The following is a 19362-nucleotide window of genomic DNA, read 5'->3' as shown; positions in this document are numbered from 1 at the left end:
GGACCAACGGCTTTACGTAACTTCCGAACCAAGTCGAGAGTAAGCTTCTATCACCAGGAATACACATCTCTCACACCTCAATGGAATGCCCGAGAATCGAACTCGTGGCCACCGAGGTGGCAGGCCAACACCCTACTTCGCTTGAACTTCTGAAGTTCCGATTGCACGACTTCCTCTGGAGGCCGTTCCACAGTCCAACGGATTGAGGAATAAAGGACCTTTGGAGCCGAGACGTTCGACAGCGAGGCACATTGACTGCTTATTGGTGCTGCTGTTCGGCAAATCTGGTTGCTCTCGGCACATAAAGGGAATCAGGGATTAAATACAGACAACGTTAATTGCTCGTAAAGCAACCGGACATACGGTTAATTAAAAGGAAACAAATAACATTCACATAAAACAGACGCACAAAAACGTATAGAAACTTACGAGAGGACTGTTGACAAAGGCAGTCTGGTCCTCCGTGTTTGTTTCAAGTCAAAAGCATAAGCATACTGCATAACCTGAATCATGTTGCAGGAATTCTTCGTTTATTTTTTTAGTGTCATTCCTGCCACTTGCATGAATGTTTTGACTTATATTTGTATCCATCAGTGACTCTTGTTCTTTACCATATCGAGTAACTGTTCCCTTGCCACCACCACTAATGTTCCCATTACGGGCTCTTATCAACGTCTTAGCTGCTCATGGATTCTATTGCAATAAAAGGAAGTGGGATTCAGTCGTTAATATTACTGTTATTACTATTACTTGGCATCAGATAGGCGTATATACTGGCACAGATGATGTTACTTCGCTTTATAGCTTAAGCGTAACTAGACCTATGAAATTAGAATGCAAATGAAATTATCAAAATAAGAAAAAATTACTTACGATATAAACCATACATCTTGACAGAATGCGGTTAAATGTATTGCCTTGTCTTAATATTCTTGGAATCTTGTTATACACTTCTAGATTCTTGATGAATATGTCCAGAATCACCCGAGACTACAGCTGAGATTCAGCCACGGTACCAAAAAGCGAGAATCATTACACAGTAAAAAATTACAGCCAATTGCATCCGGTATGATAGTTGCAATCATTATTGATATGGTCTTTGACTCATGTTGGTGAAATGTGTCTTTTTAAGAAAATATGTTTATTACTGAAAATAAAAACTTTTTCTTAAAAAACGCGGTAAACCAGATTCTGACTTTGTCGTTAATTCTTTCGTCGCCAAAGTGTTTATACGTTTTTGAGTCTATATTCTTTAGTTCTTTTTTATTTCACGAACTTATGTCCTCCGTAGGGAAGTAGTGATATCAGTGCATCTCACGCAGTGCACTATAGGCATTACTAAAGATTTTTTACAACGTCCCTTCTGCCCTTGCTGCAACACATTTCATTACTTTTACTGTACCTCCGTTCATAATCTCTTTCTTCCTCTTATTTTCCACCTTTCCTAACAATTCTTGAATATTGCAACAGCGCAGTTTTCCTCCTCTTAGTGAGCCATGAAATCCTCTTTACTTGCAATTTCCCTTTCAGCGCTGAAGGACCTTGAACGTCCCAGTCATGGAACTATAAACATAGAATGAACATGCGCGGATAAATGTACTAGCGCTGATTGTCATTGCGCGGCGACATAGGAAAGGGTGGAGATGGCACTGAATTAAGCTATTAAAGCATAGTCTTGCAGACGCTTTTTTCACTCTGTCGTCCTTAATTTTCCACCGATTTTAAGAAATATAGGCTCATTGGAAAGCTCTTGAAAATCCCTTTTAAATCCATATAATTAAGCGTGTAGAAAATACGGCGCAGCAGTGATTTAAGTAAAGATATCCAGATATGTATTTTATCTCGGTTCGCTTTTTTACTCTACTGTTCAGATGTTTAAATATAAACTTTAATAAATCTATCATCAGTTAAAAGCTCTTGAAAAGCACTTTCCAATGAGCCCAATGAAGCACATATATGTCTCATACAATAGAAATAATCGTGCATGCCTGTTGAACCCCTTATATTTTATATTCTTCTATGTATCAAAGTCTTTATACTCTATTTTGCATTTTCTGCACTACTTAGGTCTTAAGACCTTGCTATCCAGTCTGTGTCACCTAAGGATTAATCCTATCACCATTACACAATGGACTTGAATTGTAACTATGTTGACTTATGGTTATTGGTTATTGCTTACTTATATCAGTCATTATTAAAAAAATAAACACATTTGTTGACATAAATTTATTTTTACAGACCACTTATTAATGTCAGTCTTATTAATACTAATAATTTTAGGTCTATTCTAAATGTATTATCATGTAAACAGAAATTACTAGATTGAATAATGTGTACACCTAAATTTACTTTAACTTAATACAACAAGATATTGTCATGGAAAATTAACAGCTTACACTCAAATATAGCGAGGTGGGCATTGTGATACAAAGCTCTCTCCACCCTTTGCAATGGCAGCATGCTGCGCACGGCGAGTTCGCGCATGGCCACACTCCATTCCATATTATAGTTCCATGGCCTCAGTGCTTGGTCTCTTGCCTAAATTTTATATTCCATTCCATTCCGTAACCTTATATCTGGTTCGTTAAAGTGCAATTAACACGGCCTGCATTTGAATCATAGCTACAAGATAGAAACTCGTCCTGTACTTTTTTACAACTCATAAAAAAAAAAAAAAAAAAGCTTGCCGCCATAAGCTTATCAGAAGACCCCCTGAATTTGCTTTTACTTTAAACTGTACATGTACCAGTTCTCGCGAGGATGTTCACCTGTACTTTTTTAAAAGACGCAAACTCATCTAACAGGATCGAAGACCCTAAGGCACCAGTATAATCATATCTTTGCTGGTAATTTATATAGTTCACGTGTATCATCGTCGACAACTTCTTACCACTTAATAGCATGCCGCCCACAAAGTCAATGGAGTCACTCCTTTAACTAAAGGGTATCAACATCAGCAATGCAGCTACAAAGGCGCTATCACAAAAGGTGGGTGCTATCTCACGAATCCCTGAGGCTCAGGAATTATGAAAAATCGAGTTTTCCGTACAGCGTATAATGCTGTATGAAATTCTCAGCCTGCTGATTCAGTGATTTGATACTTAATAGATTAAAAATACTTTATAAGGCTGCAATTGAATCGTCGCAAAGTAATTTTACTCTGTTAGAGTATTACCCTATTGGAATAAAAAGGTTTTTTTTCACTATTCTGCGTTTAAATCAATAAATGTGTTAGAATTTCTGTTTCATTAAAAAGACTATTTATTTTCAGGTGCGCTTTACAGTAAAAGCAACGGTAGCGGAGATGGGGGTAGCGGTTTCCTAGTTCAAAAAGTTCCGGAAATAGCGTTAGCGGCAACCACCTCTTAAAGTTGGGGAGATGCGGGGTGCGGAACCTAGCGATGCCCAGCTCTGATTACACACATACCCTGAACATATAAATACTCAGATATACACGATTGTACGCGTCCACATTTGTAAATAATTTAAGGATACATACATACGCGCAGGCATGTATTCATGTACGAACGTATATAACCTACGTATTTAAACGAACCTGTATATACATGTCTATGAACACATAAAGCTACAGATAATGATGCATACATACATAAGAAAAGAACCTGTGTAGGCGTTTGTACTTAAATGCACGTGTATATGTACATAAACCACATACATATGTGTAAAAGCTCAAACATGGGGCTATGCAAACAGTATATAACATACTATTATCATCAGTGCCTCCAGTGCCGTGTAACTGAAATCCAATCACTCACGTCCTTCCTGAGAGAGAGAGAGAGAGAGAGAGAGAGAGAGAGAGAGAGAGAGAGAGAAGAGAGAGAGACCTACAAAGAACCATGACTCAACAGTTAACCAAACTTCTAAACTAGACCAAACTCGCCTTCCTTCAACGAAGTCCATCGCAATTCCACGACGGACGCTGCTATGAAAGTGATTTTTTTTAGACCAATGGAAGCGCTATAATAATTTTGAATGTGTATGTACTTAATTCATCGTCAAGTTGTCTTGAATTCTCCAAGTACCTAAATTATCTAGTGGTAGTCTATTTGTTGTCACGAGGAATTTATAGTTCAAATACATGGATATTACTGTATATTTTGCGTTTAAAATACCAGAAATTAGGTAACCTTAGCGAGCTCGAATAAGATGCAGAATAGCCATATAATACCGTAGTCTGCAATCTCAGGGAACTGACATAGTATTACAATAAATAACGCTCAAATAAATTTTAAACTCCAAAAATAAAAAATAAATTTAAAAAAACGTGCTATTATAATGGATCAAATTTCAAGGATTGCATGCATATTTTAGGGAGGGTGAATTGTCTCTTCATGCCCAAACCCCGAGTTTCTTTATGGGCAGGGGGTCGTTTTTCCCAAAACTGGACCTTTTCTTCTATAAATGTCATGGCATATATAGGTATATATATACTACAAGATGAAATACTTTAAAATGTTATTCTAGTTATATTAAGAAGAAAAATTAGATTAGATGTTATTCAAAGAACTGACTCTGGTTAACAGAATGTTACTTATAATGTTGAAATTTTGCATAAATTCAAGAATATTTCTTCAGTTTTAATGACTGATTCATTTATTATGTTAACGATAACATGCATATTACTTTATTTGTTGTTACATTATATACTTTGGCTTAACAAAAAACAATAATTATTTATTTCTTTGTAAGTACAGTCCAATGAATAGGATAGTCAGAGAAATATGGGCTTCCAGAAATTGGAGGGGGTCGTTGGAGACTCCCCCCCCCCCCTCATCGGTACAGGCTTGCTCTTAAATGAGCGTGTTTATAGCCATTTTATTCCGTCGGAGACTGGTAGGGAGCTTATGGGGTGGTGTAGCATATGCAGTTCCTACTGCATGGCAGATGTAGCAGGACTGTAAGACAGTGCTTTTTCCTGTGTATATTGTATATAAGCATCATAGCTGCATTGTTCCTTATACCATTCTTTGGAGCATTCTCCGGTCTTTCCGCCAATGCATAATTCACATATATTCAGTGTTTGCAGCCAATATTATTTATAAATGTATGTGTATGAGAAAACACAAATCGGCTCGCTCCAACCCAGTTTTCTCTCTCTCGCGGGTCGGGTACTACATACATGCCCGCATAATTTACTTATAAACCTTTCACACCTGTAATAAAGTTAGCACTGCTTCACCTGCCTCTTTGTCTATACCTCACAAATGGTGACCTCCCGGATTGGACGGTGACACAGCAGTTTTGGCTCAGCCATTAAAGGACTTATTACGGTCGCTCATCTTCAGAGACCTTTAATGGACTTAAGACGAGTGAGGTGACAATGCCAGGCTTTGCCGAAGCAGACAGTTCCTCGGAGGCTACCCACGACCCACAGACCTCCGCCGTGCCTCCGAGCACGGCTGCCGCCCAGGCTGTCAGGTTGCTGCCTTTCTTGACAAAGGACCCGCCCTCGTGGTTCTGCTGAGCAGAAGGCCAATTCAGGATCGCAGGGCTCTCGGACGAAGTGCTCAAAGCCAACATAGTCATAGCAGCTCTCCAAGGGGTTTACAACTGCATATCCCCGTGGGTGAACTCACAGACCAGCCCAGTAGCCCTCAGCAAGCTGAAGAAGAAGCTCGTCAGCACCTACTCCACTCCCATTCCTGTGAGAGCCACCTGTGTCCTCAACCTTGTCACCAACCCGATGCACAAAGCTGACTCAAAGGATTTCTAGGACAAGTTGATGGGTTTTCTTCGGCTACCAGAGATCAGCACAGACAGTCGTAAAAAAGGAGATCAGCCTCTTGTGCGAGATATTCCTCCACCAACTGTCCTCAGAGGTTCGTGGGCAGATTCCCAATGCTGACACCTTACCTGAGGAGGAGCTGGTTGACAAAGCCCAGAAGCTGACTGAGGCCGCCAAGGCCGCCAAACTCACTGCCCCGCCATCAACCAACTGCCTGATGACGGAAGATCCCGAAACAACGGATGTGAACACCGTACACCAGAGGAAGGGCCTCATGCAGCAGTGAGGTGACAACGCAACCTGGTGCTTATATCACAGGAAGTTCGGGAAGTACGCCAGGCGTGGCAAATTCCCCTGCTCATATTCCCTATCAAAAATCAGGGAAGGCAGCCAACCCCATCATCAGCCATGGACACGGCCGCGTTGAAACCACACCCCATAGGCTTCTAATTCCGCCACATGATCTCCAGCCGCAGGATGCTAGCTGACACTGGGGCGATGAAGTCAGTGTTTCTGCCATCAGATAACTGCAGCCACACTCCCGATGCCACGACCATGTAGCTAGGAACGGGACTCCCATCCACTCCTATGGCACGAAGTCCCTAAAAATATCCATCCTGGGGTGTAACTATGTCTCAACGTTCATCGTCAGCCCTCCCTCAGGGCAGATTTCCTGGCACAACACAGGCTCCTGGTGGACGTGGGCCACATGCTCCTCCTCAACACAGGGACATGCCACTCCCTCCCACTCACCGCATGTCCAGGCATACCCACGGTTTGCTCTAATGCACCCCACAAATATGGCAGCCTCCCGCAGGAGTTCCCTAATGTATTTAAGCCAGAACTCTGTCAGGTGGCCGAGACCCCAGCAAAGCACGGGCCTCCATGCAAAGTTCCGCTGGCTTCCTCCTTCAGGACGCCAAGAGGGCCTTCACAGAGATGGAGCATATGGGTATCTGTTGGAAGGCTTCAAGCCTGTGGGCCTCACCTCTCCACATGGTAAAGAAGTCGGAAGGTACCTGGAGGCCCTGCGGGTACTACCGTTAGCTGAATCTGACAATGACCCCCGATCACTACCCTCTGCCAAACATGCAGGACCTTATCAGGGCCATTCATGGAGCGAAGATTTTCTCAGAAATTGACCTCTTAAAATCTTATTTTCAGGTTCCTGTACACCACAAGGACATCCCCTACGTTTTCTCCTACTCCACCTTCGGCCTGAGGAACGCCGTAGCCACCTTTCACGCCTAATGGATAGCATCCTAGGAGACCTCCCCTACGTCAATGACATCTTGATTTTTTCCAGGTCCCCAGAGGAACACCTCCACCATGTTCAGGTTGTGCTGAAGCGTCTCCAAGAGAACGGGCTGGCCATCCCTTTTGATAAATGCATCTTCGGTGCAGAGAAGATGGACTTCCTTGGGCATGGGATCTACATATCAGGCGTGTGCCCCATGGCCTCGAAGGTGCACCGTAGAGAAGCTCCCAACACCAACCACGATCAAGGCCCTGCATGAGTTCATCAGCATGGTGAATTGTTACTGCCGCTTCATTCCAAACATCACCCGCACCATGTCCCCCTTGACAGAGGTCCTGAAGGGGAAGCCGAAGAAGTTAGTGTGGAAAGCTGTGCGGTAACAGGCCTTCCATCAGACAAAGATGTCCCTAACCAGGGCCGCCACCCTTGCCCACCAGGATGCCTGGAGCAGGTGACTCACGGGTCTCCCCAACCACTCTCCTTCTTCAGCAGGAAGCTGAAGCCCGCCGAGACCCACTACAGCCTTTTGACCGTGAGTTATTGGCCATCTACCAGGCGGTGTACCACTTCTGATACCTCCTAGAGGGCTCCCCCTTCACCATCACGATGGACCATCAGCCTTTGCTCCACACCTTCACCAAGGCAGGCAACAACGGCACCTTGCAGCCATCACTGAGTTTGGCTGCACTGTCCACTACGTCCCAGGTGAGAAGAATCCTGTGGCTGATGCCCTATCAAGGATTGAGATTAGCACCATCCACCTCAGGATTGACTACGAGAACATCACTCAGGGAATAGGCCACTGATCCAGAAGTGCCGTCCTACTGCAGGGCCCTCACCTCCCTTAAGTGGGAAGATGTCCCCTTCGGACCTTCTGGCACAATAGTCCTCTGCGACACCAGCACCGGCTGCCCCCCTCCCCCCACACCCCCGTTGATCCCAGCATCCCGCAGGAAGATCATGTTCAATGTGATCCACAGCCTCTAACACCCGCCAGGCTGTACAACGATGTGCCCCCTGATGGACAAATTCGTATGGCACGGGATCACAGAAGGACTCACAGGAATGGGGCCAGGAACTGCGTCCCTTGCCAGACCAGCAAGGTAGGTCAGCACGCCAAATCCGGCGTAGGCGATTTCCCACAACCCAGATGGAGGTTTGACCACATCCACGTAGACGTCATAGGGCCCCTGCCTCCATCCGAGGGCACCAGATACCTCCTGATGATCATTGATTGATCCACCAGATGGCCCGAAGCAACCCTGATGACGGAAGCCACCACCAGCGCCTATGCGGAGGCCCTCCTAGCCCGTTGGGTCAGCCATTTCAGAGTGCCAAACGACATCACAAAGGACTGTGGACCGGCCTTCCTGTCAGACTTTTGGCTGCCTTGGCCTGCCTGATGGAGACATCGCAACACAGCACCACCGCCTACAACCCCACAGCCAATGGCATAATGGAAAGAGTCCACCGCTCCCTAAAGGCCTCTTTGATGGTGTACTGCACGGGCGAGAATTGGAAGTTGTAGCTGCCTTGGGTCCTCATTGGCCTCCGCAACGCCCCAAAGGCCAACAGCGAGGTGTCCCTGGCAGAGAAGGTCTACAGGGAAACACTGGCGGTACTAGACAAATTCTTCCCAACAAACGTTGACAATGTAGACATCCCAATCACGAGGTTTCGGGAAACAGCCAGGAAATTCACCCACTGCCTCAAGACTTTCTCTGACAGGAAGAGCCATTTCCAGCCCAAAACCTTATCATCCTGTAAGCACATCTTCATTCAGAACAACGCCCACTGCCCAACGCTGGCGAGATCCTACTGAGGCTCCTACTGCGTCCTCTGCTGCACGGAAAAGAAATACCTCATCCTCATACACAAATGCAATGATTGGGTATCTGTCGATAGGCTGAAGCCCGTTTTTCTGCTGAACGAGGATGACACCGAAGAGGAACCCAGTAGATGTCCCAGGGTGCCCCCGCAAAACGGAGCATCTCCCGAGTTTCCTGAGCCACCCAAACAGAGCCGCAGCTGCCCACAGACAACAGTCGAACCCTCCAAGACCTGGTCCAGGGGAGGAATACAAAGGACTTAGAGGTCTAGAGCCCCCTGAGATATTTATAAAACATCAAGAGAAAATAGTTGTTTTTATGCAATTTAAGGTGCCCTAAAGGTGGTGTTTCATATGAGCTAATGATCGCATCAAAGAAAGACTTTAAGGATACCTTAAAAGTAGTAAAGTGAATGAAGGACGTGATATTAAGAAATAAGATGGCCGAACACATGGAGAGGAAACAGCCATGGTGAACGGTTATAAAGTAGGAGAAAAGGTGTTGAAACTGCCTGTTCAAATGAACGGCTTGTCGGGGGAAAGGAAATAGCTGAGTGTTGGGGTGAACATTACACGAAAATGGTGTCAGGGGAAGGTCACCCTCCTATGGATGACCATAGACCACTTAATATCACCGAAATTCCAAGAGTTTCTGTAAGTGACATGAGAGACTGCACAGGCTGTTATTAACTAGCGTCCCGGAGTTGGACAGCGTAACTGGAGAACATTTAAAATATGTTCATCCTACCCTCTCTTTTTTTATATGCTCTTTTACCCACTCACAGTTACATGCCAGAAATTTTGACTAACATAAAAAATATGCTCTCTAATGAAAGACCAGTAGAAAAGTCTGTCAGTTTTAGACCAATAGCTTTATAGTCAGGTTGCTTAATGTCAGATTTTGAGATTACCGTTACAGGGCAGATAAAAGTACCAAATTTGGAGAGATGATCCCTCATGCACTAATAATTGATATAAGAGTTGGAGCCCCCTTCAATTTTTTTTATCTTTATGGTATAAATGATGAATTTCACTATTTTTGATATTCATAATAAAACGAAACTATATTCATCTACCTGAGGGAGCATGAGCATTGTGAAAGAGGTTGAAAAGTGTTTTGAATTTATTGACTATTAATTTATTGTTATGCAACTGAAAACATGAACCTAATTTTGATTATCAGGATCAACATTTAAGTATCTGAAATATGGAGGAAGTCTCTGAGAATGATGTCAGACCTCGGACAGAGCATCATTACAAGGAATTTGTCAAGAATGTACTTGATGCACGTAGCCACTCTATTCATGACCTAATCAAGTGAAATTCCCTGGCACTATTCAGGCAACCTATGCACAGGGTGATCACTGCAACCTAAGCGCAGGGTGACATCACAGCAAGAGAAGAAGATCAACGTGCTTCAGAACAATGTGGCACTCTTTAGCCAACTGTATATATTTATACAGAACAGAGATAGTGATTTGGCTGAGTTCTTTGCGCATGAAGTACAGTCCTTCCATCCTTCCCTTTCAGATTTCGGCAAATTTCACTTGACCAACACATAGTCTGACCTGCTAAAATGTCTTGAGCAGCCTGGCCAATCAGAACCACCCTCAACTTATGATTGTAAAATCCTCAAGGGTGCTGTCAGTCATTGTACACTGCCTTCCTGTTTCTGGTGTGGGTACCTCCCATGAGTATGCAGACATGGTATTCATGCCTCACATAGAAAAACAGCTCCAAGAGGCAATGAGGTTGGATGTTGTTTGGGACACATACATTCCAGACAATTTGAAGGAGTCAACCAGGGAAAAGAGAGGCAAAGCTGTGCGCAGACAGGTGTCAGGTGAGACCGAATTGCTACACAAGTGGATGAATTTCCTAAAGGACTCATTTAACAAGGAGAAGCTGTTTGCCTTTTTGACTTCCAAGGTTGAAGATTTCAATAGACAACCAACTAAAACTGTATATATCATGTCAGTGTAGAATATGGTGACTGTTGGTTCTAGCATCTCCATGCAAAACTACAATCATGAGGAGGCAGACACTAGAGTTGTGGTTCATGTGCTACATGCTCTTCAACAAGGAACAAAGACAATCCATGTACGCACTGTTGACACAGATGTAGTAGTCATTCTTGTCGGTAAATTCAACGATCTGATTACTGTGCAACCATTTGCTGACATCTGGGTTGCTTTCGGAATGGACAAGAACTACTGCTTTTACCACATCAATATCATCTGCACAAGCCTTTGAATCCCACAATCACGAGCATTACCCGTTTTCCACACATTTTCAGGTTGCGACACAACCTCTGCCTTAAGTGGAAAGGGCAAGAAGTCTGTTTAGCAAATTTAGAAGGCATACGAAGAAGTCACAAATACATTTGTGTATCTTGCCCATAATCCCTTTCAAATCCTGACTCTCGATGATGACCATTTAAGCTGGAGAGACTGATTTTTGTCCTCTGATAAAACTAGCCATTTGACCTCAGTCAATGAGGCAAGAAAGGAACTTTTCTGCCACAAGAACTGCACTATGGAAAAATTGCCACCGACCAAAGATGCACTTCTGCAGCATGTCCGACAAGCAGTTTGCCAGACAGGAATCTGGACCAGCAGCTCTTAAGATCAGCTATCAGTTCCCTCGCCGCAGTTTGGACGACAATTCCAGATTTCCAAGGCATGTAGAGAGCTGTTTAAGTGCTCTTGCAAAATATACTGCTTCAGCTCCAAATGTAGCAAAGTGAACCTAGTTTGATCCCCTCTTTGTAAGTGCAAATGTTCTCCACTATTCTACTGATGCCTTCCAACCTTTTGTCTGGTATGTATAGTTATGTTTAAGCAAAATTTGTTTAATTTGGTTCAGTTCGTTTGATTAGGAGGTTAATACTATATTCAAGTTTGCAGAGAGTAAAAGAAAATTGGGAAAGGGAGGGGTAGCACCCCCTTTCCCCCACCTCGCAGGTCAGACTCTTTATATTGTGCAAAATATATACATTGCTCCTATTGTGATATCCAAATTAAGGTTCTAGTGAGCCAAGCTACAAATTTAGTAAAAGATATTGTCATTGTATTACCCATATGACCTGAAAAGTGTTTTTTTTTTTTAATAAATATCGGCCATCTTGAAATTTTATCTCTTTTGTCTTTCTCCTCAAAAATTCTGGAGGGCTCCTACTCTAAAAATATTTGATAGTCCTCAAGGAAGTCACATGCCAAATTTGATGCTTTTATCCATCGTTTAACGGTAATTTCACTGAGCCAACTGACCATTAGTATCCATTATATCAAAACTATTTGAATGTATAAGTTTACAGAGATGTCAGAAATATTATGAAACAACGAATAACCAATTTGCTTATAAAAACCTCTCATAGCACAGATATGGCTTTGTTCTTATTAAAACAAACTGTGAAGTTGTATCGTTCTAACAACACCCCTGTTTTTCATCGTTCCATGGATCTCTCAAAAGAATTCGACAGTGTTTGCCATAACAAGATGTTTGCTATTTTAAGGCAGAGAAAAGTACCGCTTTATATAATAGAGATACTGAAAAACTGGTATGCAACCCAGAGGTTTAGAAGAGTAACCTGGGGAAACTCCTTTCTTCGCCATTTCAAACAAAATGTGGCATTAGGCAAGGCAGCGTTTTCTGTCTGCTTTATTATTTGCAGTCTATATGGGTGATTGAAGCAGAATGCATTTGAAAAACGAGGGAGGATGTACCATAGGTGAGAACAGAATTAATCACATTTTATATGCTGATGACTTGATGCTACTTCTGTAAAAGCCCTTCGAAAACAAATCGACTCGTGTACGCTGTATTTTGAAGAACACTGCCTTATGGTGAACGCTGAAAAGACCGAAGTAGGGACAGTTGAAGTGAAAAGATTCATTAGCAATAGAGATCCGGAGTTGATCGTGGATAAGAAGTTGGAAGTCGTCCAGTCTTTCAAATACCTGGGTATGCATATCAACTGTGACCTTAATTATAGCGCGGTCAGTGTATGAGAGGCAATCTGTTGCTCCGGAGTTTTTATATGTGCAACAATAATGTTAAAGTTTACCTGTTCAAATCAATCTGCACCTCGCTGTATGGTATTCCACTCGCGCTGGAAAGTGGAAGGGATACCCTGAACAAACTTCGTGTCTGTTGCAATGATTCACTGAGACGTTTTATGAATACTGACAGGTTTTGTGGTATTTCTGAACAATTTGCTAAATTGGGTATTCCTACATTTCAAGAACTTTTAATGAAGAATACAGCTAGTTTATTCCTTCGACTGAATAAGACATATATTCGTCTTCTTAAAGCAGTTTATAATTGTATTTTTTAGAGGGTCAACAACATTTTTTAAAAATTTATTAATCTTATTTTTTAGTGAGTCATAAAAGTAAATAATTAGATATTCATTTTATGATTTTATATTTTGTAATTTACTAAGATTTTAAAAAATAGTTTTAATCAATGTGAAATTGTACTTTTTACAGGTATGAATATTTATGCAATATACTCTGTAAAGTTTCTTTTGTAAATATATGTATGTACATGTATTTATCTAATGTATATGGCTTATAACTGGAATAAAGGATTCAATTACATTCAATTCAATGTACCAAAATTAAGGGAAAATATCACAGACATATGCTTGAGCTGCAGTACGAAAAGTCTATCTAAATCTTCTCGATCCCAGCCAGCGAAGATCTCAAGGATAATTGTGGTCCTTACGGCGGGAAGTTAGATATTCAAGAAATGGCTCAGCAAGCATAATTGTATCCGAAAGACGATCCTTCCAAAGATCGCCTTTTACAATATCATAACTGATGACACGCTTCAGCGAAAATAAAAGTAAATCCTTCAATTTCATTGGGTTCAGTTTAACTGAAGTATTGCAAGACCAGTTGATATACATAGGATCTGTCAATGGAAACTAGCGACTCGGTGAGTTCATCAAGCTTGGTAACACTGAAGACCACTACCGGGGCCTCGTTTCTCTAGTCGCCGACCGGGATATTACCGCCCATTCTTCATGTTTTCATTCATATTTAAGTCTTCCGTTTATATTGATGATATTTAATGTCTTTTTGTTTATATTTTTACATTCATCCCCATAGGGCTGGTACTAAACACGGCCCCCATACTGCATAAAAATACCGAACCAGAGGGGCGGGGTAGTAATCGGTTTTAACTAAAGCTTTAGTAATTCGCTTCATATTGGGGGAAAGGCGTCAACTTTCCAGATCATTTGTGATATATGAAATGCCATGGAACTGGTATGTTAACAGTTCAAGAAAACTGAACATACTTTTCTGAAATCGTTTAAACAGGAGCTTGCATTCACGATCTGGGGCATAAAACGTCTTAGGGATTGCTTTCAGCAGACGATTTCGCTTTTATGCTAAAGACATTTCATTATTTTTGCATTATTTTAGCAACGCCTTTTAAATATCGGCCTTTAAGCAGTATATATAATATATATATATATATATATATATATATATATATATATATATCATATACATATTAATCAATGACTGAACCTCATTGACACTAGATGGCATATTCATTCAAGAAAAGTTACAAACTCTGTACTCTATGTTCTAATTCTTTTCATTTTGCCCTGGATGTTTGTTAACGTTTAGTATCTAGTTTTTTTTTTTTTTTCATTAAAATTCCACTGTACCTCCCTTATGTCCGGCGTTCATTGCATGCCTCGCATATGTTTACATCATTTAACAATTGTTCTAAATTGTTTTTGTAATCTATGCATCCAATACTACTAACCGCCCAACATCCCCCCCCCCCCCACCCCTTTGTTGCCTTGCGCAAATCTTTGTCCTTGTATTTGCCTAGTGCCTTACGTAATCTCTCCGGAAACACGAATCTGTTCAAGCTAACCCCCGCCCAAATGGCCCCCTTCAGAAATCAGCTTCGTCCAGTTTAAGTGATGTCCTGTTAGTATTTATATTAATGCAATTAATGCACAAAACAATTCTGTACACACAAACACACACACACACACACACACACACACACACATATATATATATATATATATATATATATATATATATATATATATATATATATATATATATTCCATCTGGTAGCCTATTACTCCTCGTGCAGACGAAATTTTCAGATTGATCGGTGCAATGTCCGTTTTCTGTTGCTCGCCCTATTTTTCAGCTTTGGTCAGTTTTCCAGATTATTTTACCTCTGGCTGAGCAAATTCTGCGTTTGAAAACTCTCGGTTAAAAGAAAAAGCTATACACATTAAATAAAAACAGTGTTCAAAACAAAAAGATTTGCTATAAAACTATGAAGGAAATCGATTTGAATCTTACCAGTCTCATGCAGTAACTCGAAGTATCACGAGAAAATTCCGTCTGTTTCTTCCACTTCAGAACGTTTTCTAAAATTGGAAAACTAAAGTATACTAGCAAATTAACATGTTAGTTCGTGTACTTTCCTCCAAAACTTAACGTATTGCGAAACAATCATTTGACATAAACAATTAGAATCGAAACAAATTTAATAAGTAGAACACCAGCTTAACAAAATTCATTACACTAAACACATGTGTTGTGTCCGGTTTGCTCTGGACGGCCAGAGCGTGACGACCCCTTTCCGTTGAAGACACGCGTGACACTAATGCCGTCGCCAAGTTGCCAACTCCAAGTCAGCCGCGCGGGGCCAGCACTGCGAGCCTGCGAGGGAGTTGAGGCAAATACACATGTCCAACTTAGAAAGCAAGGCTCTTCCCCTGGTAGGATGTTATGTCACCGAGAGGGACTACGGTTATGGTAGTAAGTCTGAGGCTGATGTACGTATATATGGACCTTGGGTACGTCTACGGCACTGCCCAAGAACGTAACGATCTCTATACAGTATTATACCTCTTACAATGAACGTAAAGGTAACAAAACTTTTCTTTCGAGAATTGAACTACCGCGGCCCTCTGGGAATGGGCGTAAAAACACAAACCAAAGACAGCAAATATCATTAACACAAACAAAGGCATAAACATACGTAGACAAAAACATTAGTAATAGGCGGTAATTATTACGGATGTCCACTGGCTTGGACCAGGCTGCTGCAGTAGTCTTCAGTTTTATCTTGTCTGAACTTGCATGTATTTTGCTGAAAATTAAGAAAGAAGGCAATCGAGGCCAAATTCTTATATGGGACTAAGGAAGGCTACGCAGAAATATATGAACAAAGAAACGCATATTAAGCAACACGCACGAAATTCCTTACTCCTTCCTAATGTTCAAGTCATAATTGCTCATGACAAGAGCGACAGCAATTTAGGAGGATTTTGTTATACGATGTGACACAGCGTGACAAAAGAACGTTAACGAATGGAGAAGGCTACTCCAGCCGGAATTAGAAGTGCAATGTCATTTAACTTGAAAAGAAGGAAACGTTAAGGAGAAAGTGAGAAATGTGTGATTAATGGTGACCCATTCAGTTTGTAGTGATGTTTCGATTGATAGTGACACTTGCTGTTTCGAATGCTTGTGATAGTTTCTGTCGATAATTAAGACTGTGATAGTTAAGTATTTGATAGGTAGTCACGTTCTTTAATGATAGTTAGTACATGATTGACACCGATTTTCTCTTCGTCCCATATTGATGGTGATGTGGTAGATTAACAGTGTGATATTATCACTTGAGGGCAGTGATGCTTTAATTACAGCACCGTTCATCATTGATATTATAGTAAGTCCTCGGTCGAAATGGGTGTGCCTCACTAATGGTGATGTCCCCTAGTCATAGAGGTGCGTTTCAATGATAGCAATTTTCTCCTTTGATAATGTTTCACTGATAGTATAATTCCATATAGGTAGATAATTAAAGAGTGCGATGGGTCGGTGGTTAAATGTTCTCTGTGAAAGGTTCGATGTACTCTACTCATAGTTTTGAGCTAGATTGATTGAAACTTTTCTCTCTTTTTTTTTTTAATGACAGCGCGGCGTTCGAACAAAAGTGGATATCTCTCAAATAAGTGGAATGGTTGATTGGCAAGTGGTCGGCTATTGTCAGTATAGTCTGCTTGACGGATAGTACAGTGAATTCTGTGCTTGAGTGATACTAACACTCTCTGTTGCTAATGTTAGGCTTGACTAATGGTGACATTATCTGTTGACACTGTTGGCTTTTGGCTAAGTAGTAGTACCTTCTTCGGTGATTTTTTTTTTTTTTTTATAGTGGAGATAGTGATGGCCTTCTTTACTGATAGTGGCCTTTTCAGTTGATAATAACTTCAAATGAAAACTGCCCTTTCAGTTGAAAAGTTACTTTTGTTTTCCTTAAGGCTCACATTCCGTTGAAATGAAAGTAAAATCATATTCAGTCGAGGGGTAAACTACTCTAACACTAGATCCAGAAAATTGCATCATTGTCCACTTAAAAATTGATGTGTTCGAGCTGCTACATCAATCAATAAAGCTTTTGTTGCAGTACATGCGACAGAAAATGCCAGTTTTATCATACTTTTGAATAGTGATTCCATTTTCTTAAAAGTTTCTAACCGGTTTTGTTCAGTGACAACAATAATAATAGACGCGACTGGATGGCTGGAGTCCTGATAATCACTACAATTATAATGAATCAGGCGATAATGATAATCATCATCATTATGGCCATTATAATAGTAGTAATGAGAATAATAATGACATTGTTATACTTCAACACAAAAATAAGAATAACCATAATTCAAAACAGCTTCTATATGAGGTTCTCATTCAGTAAGAAAAGAAAAAAAAGCCATAGTGCTGCCCATTATTGTTCCACTCTGGCCAACGAAATGGCCAGTTTCCACGCAAACCCTACATTCTGTGAACTTTGTCAGTTCAGGGGAATCATTTAGCCAAACATCCTGCTAAAGTTATTGGGTCCTATATTATTCTATATTATCGCCATCTACTCAGAATATCTGTTTCGTTGGTGCTTATCCAAGAGGTGGAATTAAGCAACACTTAGTATGGTCAACACGTGGATGGTGACCGTCTAGGAATACCAAGTGTCTGTGATCTTAAGGAGGAGACACACCCTCATACATTGACGTATTTACATCAAAGGTTGCATATATGGAACATCGAGACTAGGAAAACTGGATAGCATACTAAATGGACACAAAAATCAGTGAGCAGTATACTTACCGTATCATCCCCAGAGACTCTAAGATGTCAGTGGTAAGATGATTTAAGAATCAACAGCCTTCCATATCTGGATTGCAATTTGCAATCTTTCTCATTAGGATCTGTAGACCCTGACGATTATTGTAATTACACTTGCAGTAGCATTAGTCTGTTTCTTACAAAAGAAAAAATAAGTTATTCGCTGAACATCGGCGCTAAACTTCGGCCGGCGCTATGTAGTATTCGGTATAGCGTATAATCAGTGCCACCGAAAATAGATCTTTCTTTTACTGGTCTCAGTATAATGCTGCACGAACCGTGGCCCATGAAACTTTCAGCCGGCCGTGGTGTCCCGTGTTGTTGCGGCTCCAGAGGTACGATCAGAAAAAGTGCGGACGGACAAATAGCCATGTCAATAGTTTTCTCTTACAGAAAACTAAAAAGTTTAAGATCTTAGGTATATAATTTGAGTCAATGTAAGACAATTCCTGCAGGTATTGCAACGTAACAGGAAAGGTTTGTATTCTGGTTTAGCAGAGGTGGCGTAATGTTAGAAATCAATAAGCGCTTTCCACGAAATCATGAAGTCCTTTCGTTCTCAAGATACTATGTTTAAATATATATTTACGAGGATCCTGCTTCTAGTCACGTGAGTGATCCTGATGATGGTAAGGCTTCCTAAGCATTTTAAATCCCAATACACATCAAATCTGATCCGATAGGCCTATGACTAGCCTATCATTATAACTGTTGTAATGTGGCCTGTCAGAATATGTCCACCACAAAATTCAATTTCGTTCTTGAAAGAATAACTCGTAGACCCAAATCTGGCTTAATTGCTACGGTTGCTTTCAGGGAATTAGCTGAGAAATGCCCTCTATTAATTATACCTATGTTGCATGTTAACTTAAATTTGAATGTGTTAATATTATGATATAAAGGCATTTCATGTAACTGCAATTTCTATATATATATATATATATATATATATATATATATATATATATATATATATAAATATATATATATATAAAGACAGATTCCACAAAGTAACAACACGGGTTAACCAATCATAATCTTTTAATTTCTGTTGGCATTCACTAAAAACTAATTAGAGCAGTAACACAATGATAACTCCAGGTTATTTACCTCTGCGTGACACTTAGCTCTTCTGTTTTCGTGACCGGCAGTGCGCTTAGTACATAAAACAATTAGGTAATTGGGACGCCCTTCAGACGTAAGTAGATACATCACCATAACAATGGATTACGAGGCCAGACTTTTTCAAACCATGTTAGTGTTGCAGTCGACTTAGCTAACCTTGAAAATATAATATATATAGTATACGTGCACACAGTGTGTGACATGACCGGGTGAAGATGGT

The 19362-nt window shown here is 41.0% G+C and overlaps 1 protein-coding gene across 1 annotated transcript in view; it reads right to left on the bottom strand.

Annotated features, from left to right (window-relative positions):
- Positions 1-15497, bottom strand: part of LOC135218739 (uncharacterized) — a 41630-nt gene extending 26133 nt beyond the window's left edge. The window contains exon 1 of the mRNA XM_064255189.1: positions 15180-15497. The gene's annotated coding sequence lies outside the window, so the exon portion shown is untranslated. The remainder of the gene's footprint in view (positions 1-15179) is intronic.
- Positions 15498-19362: the final 3865 nt, after the last annotated feature.

Source organism: Macrobrachium nipponense, chromosome 1 (genome assembly GCF_015104395.2).
Source record: "Macrobrachium nipponense isolate FS-2020 chromosome 1, ASM1510439v2, whole genome shotgun sequence".
Classification (NCBI taxonomy): domain Eukaryota; kingdom Metazoa; phylum Arthropoda; class Malacostraca; order Decapoda; family Palaemonidae; genus Macrobrachium; species Macrobrachium nipponense.
Note: the sequence above shows the minus strand (reverse complement) of the source record. Positions and strands in the feature narration are given on the sequence as shown.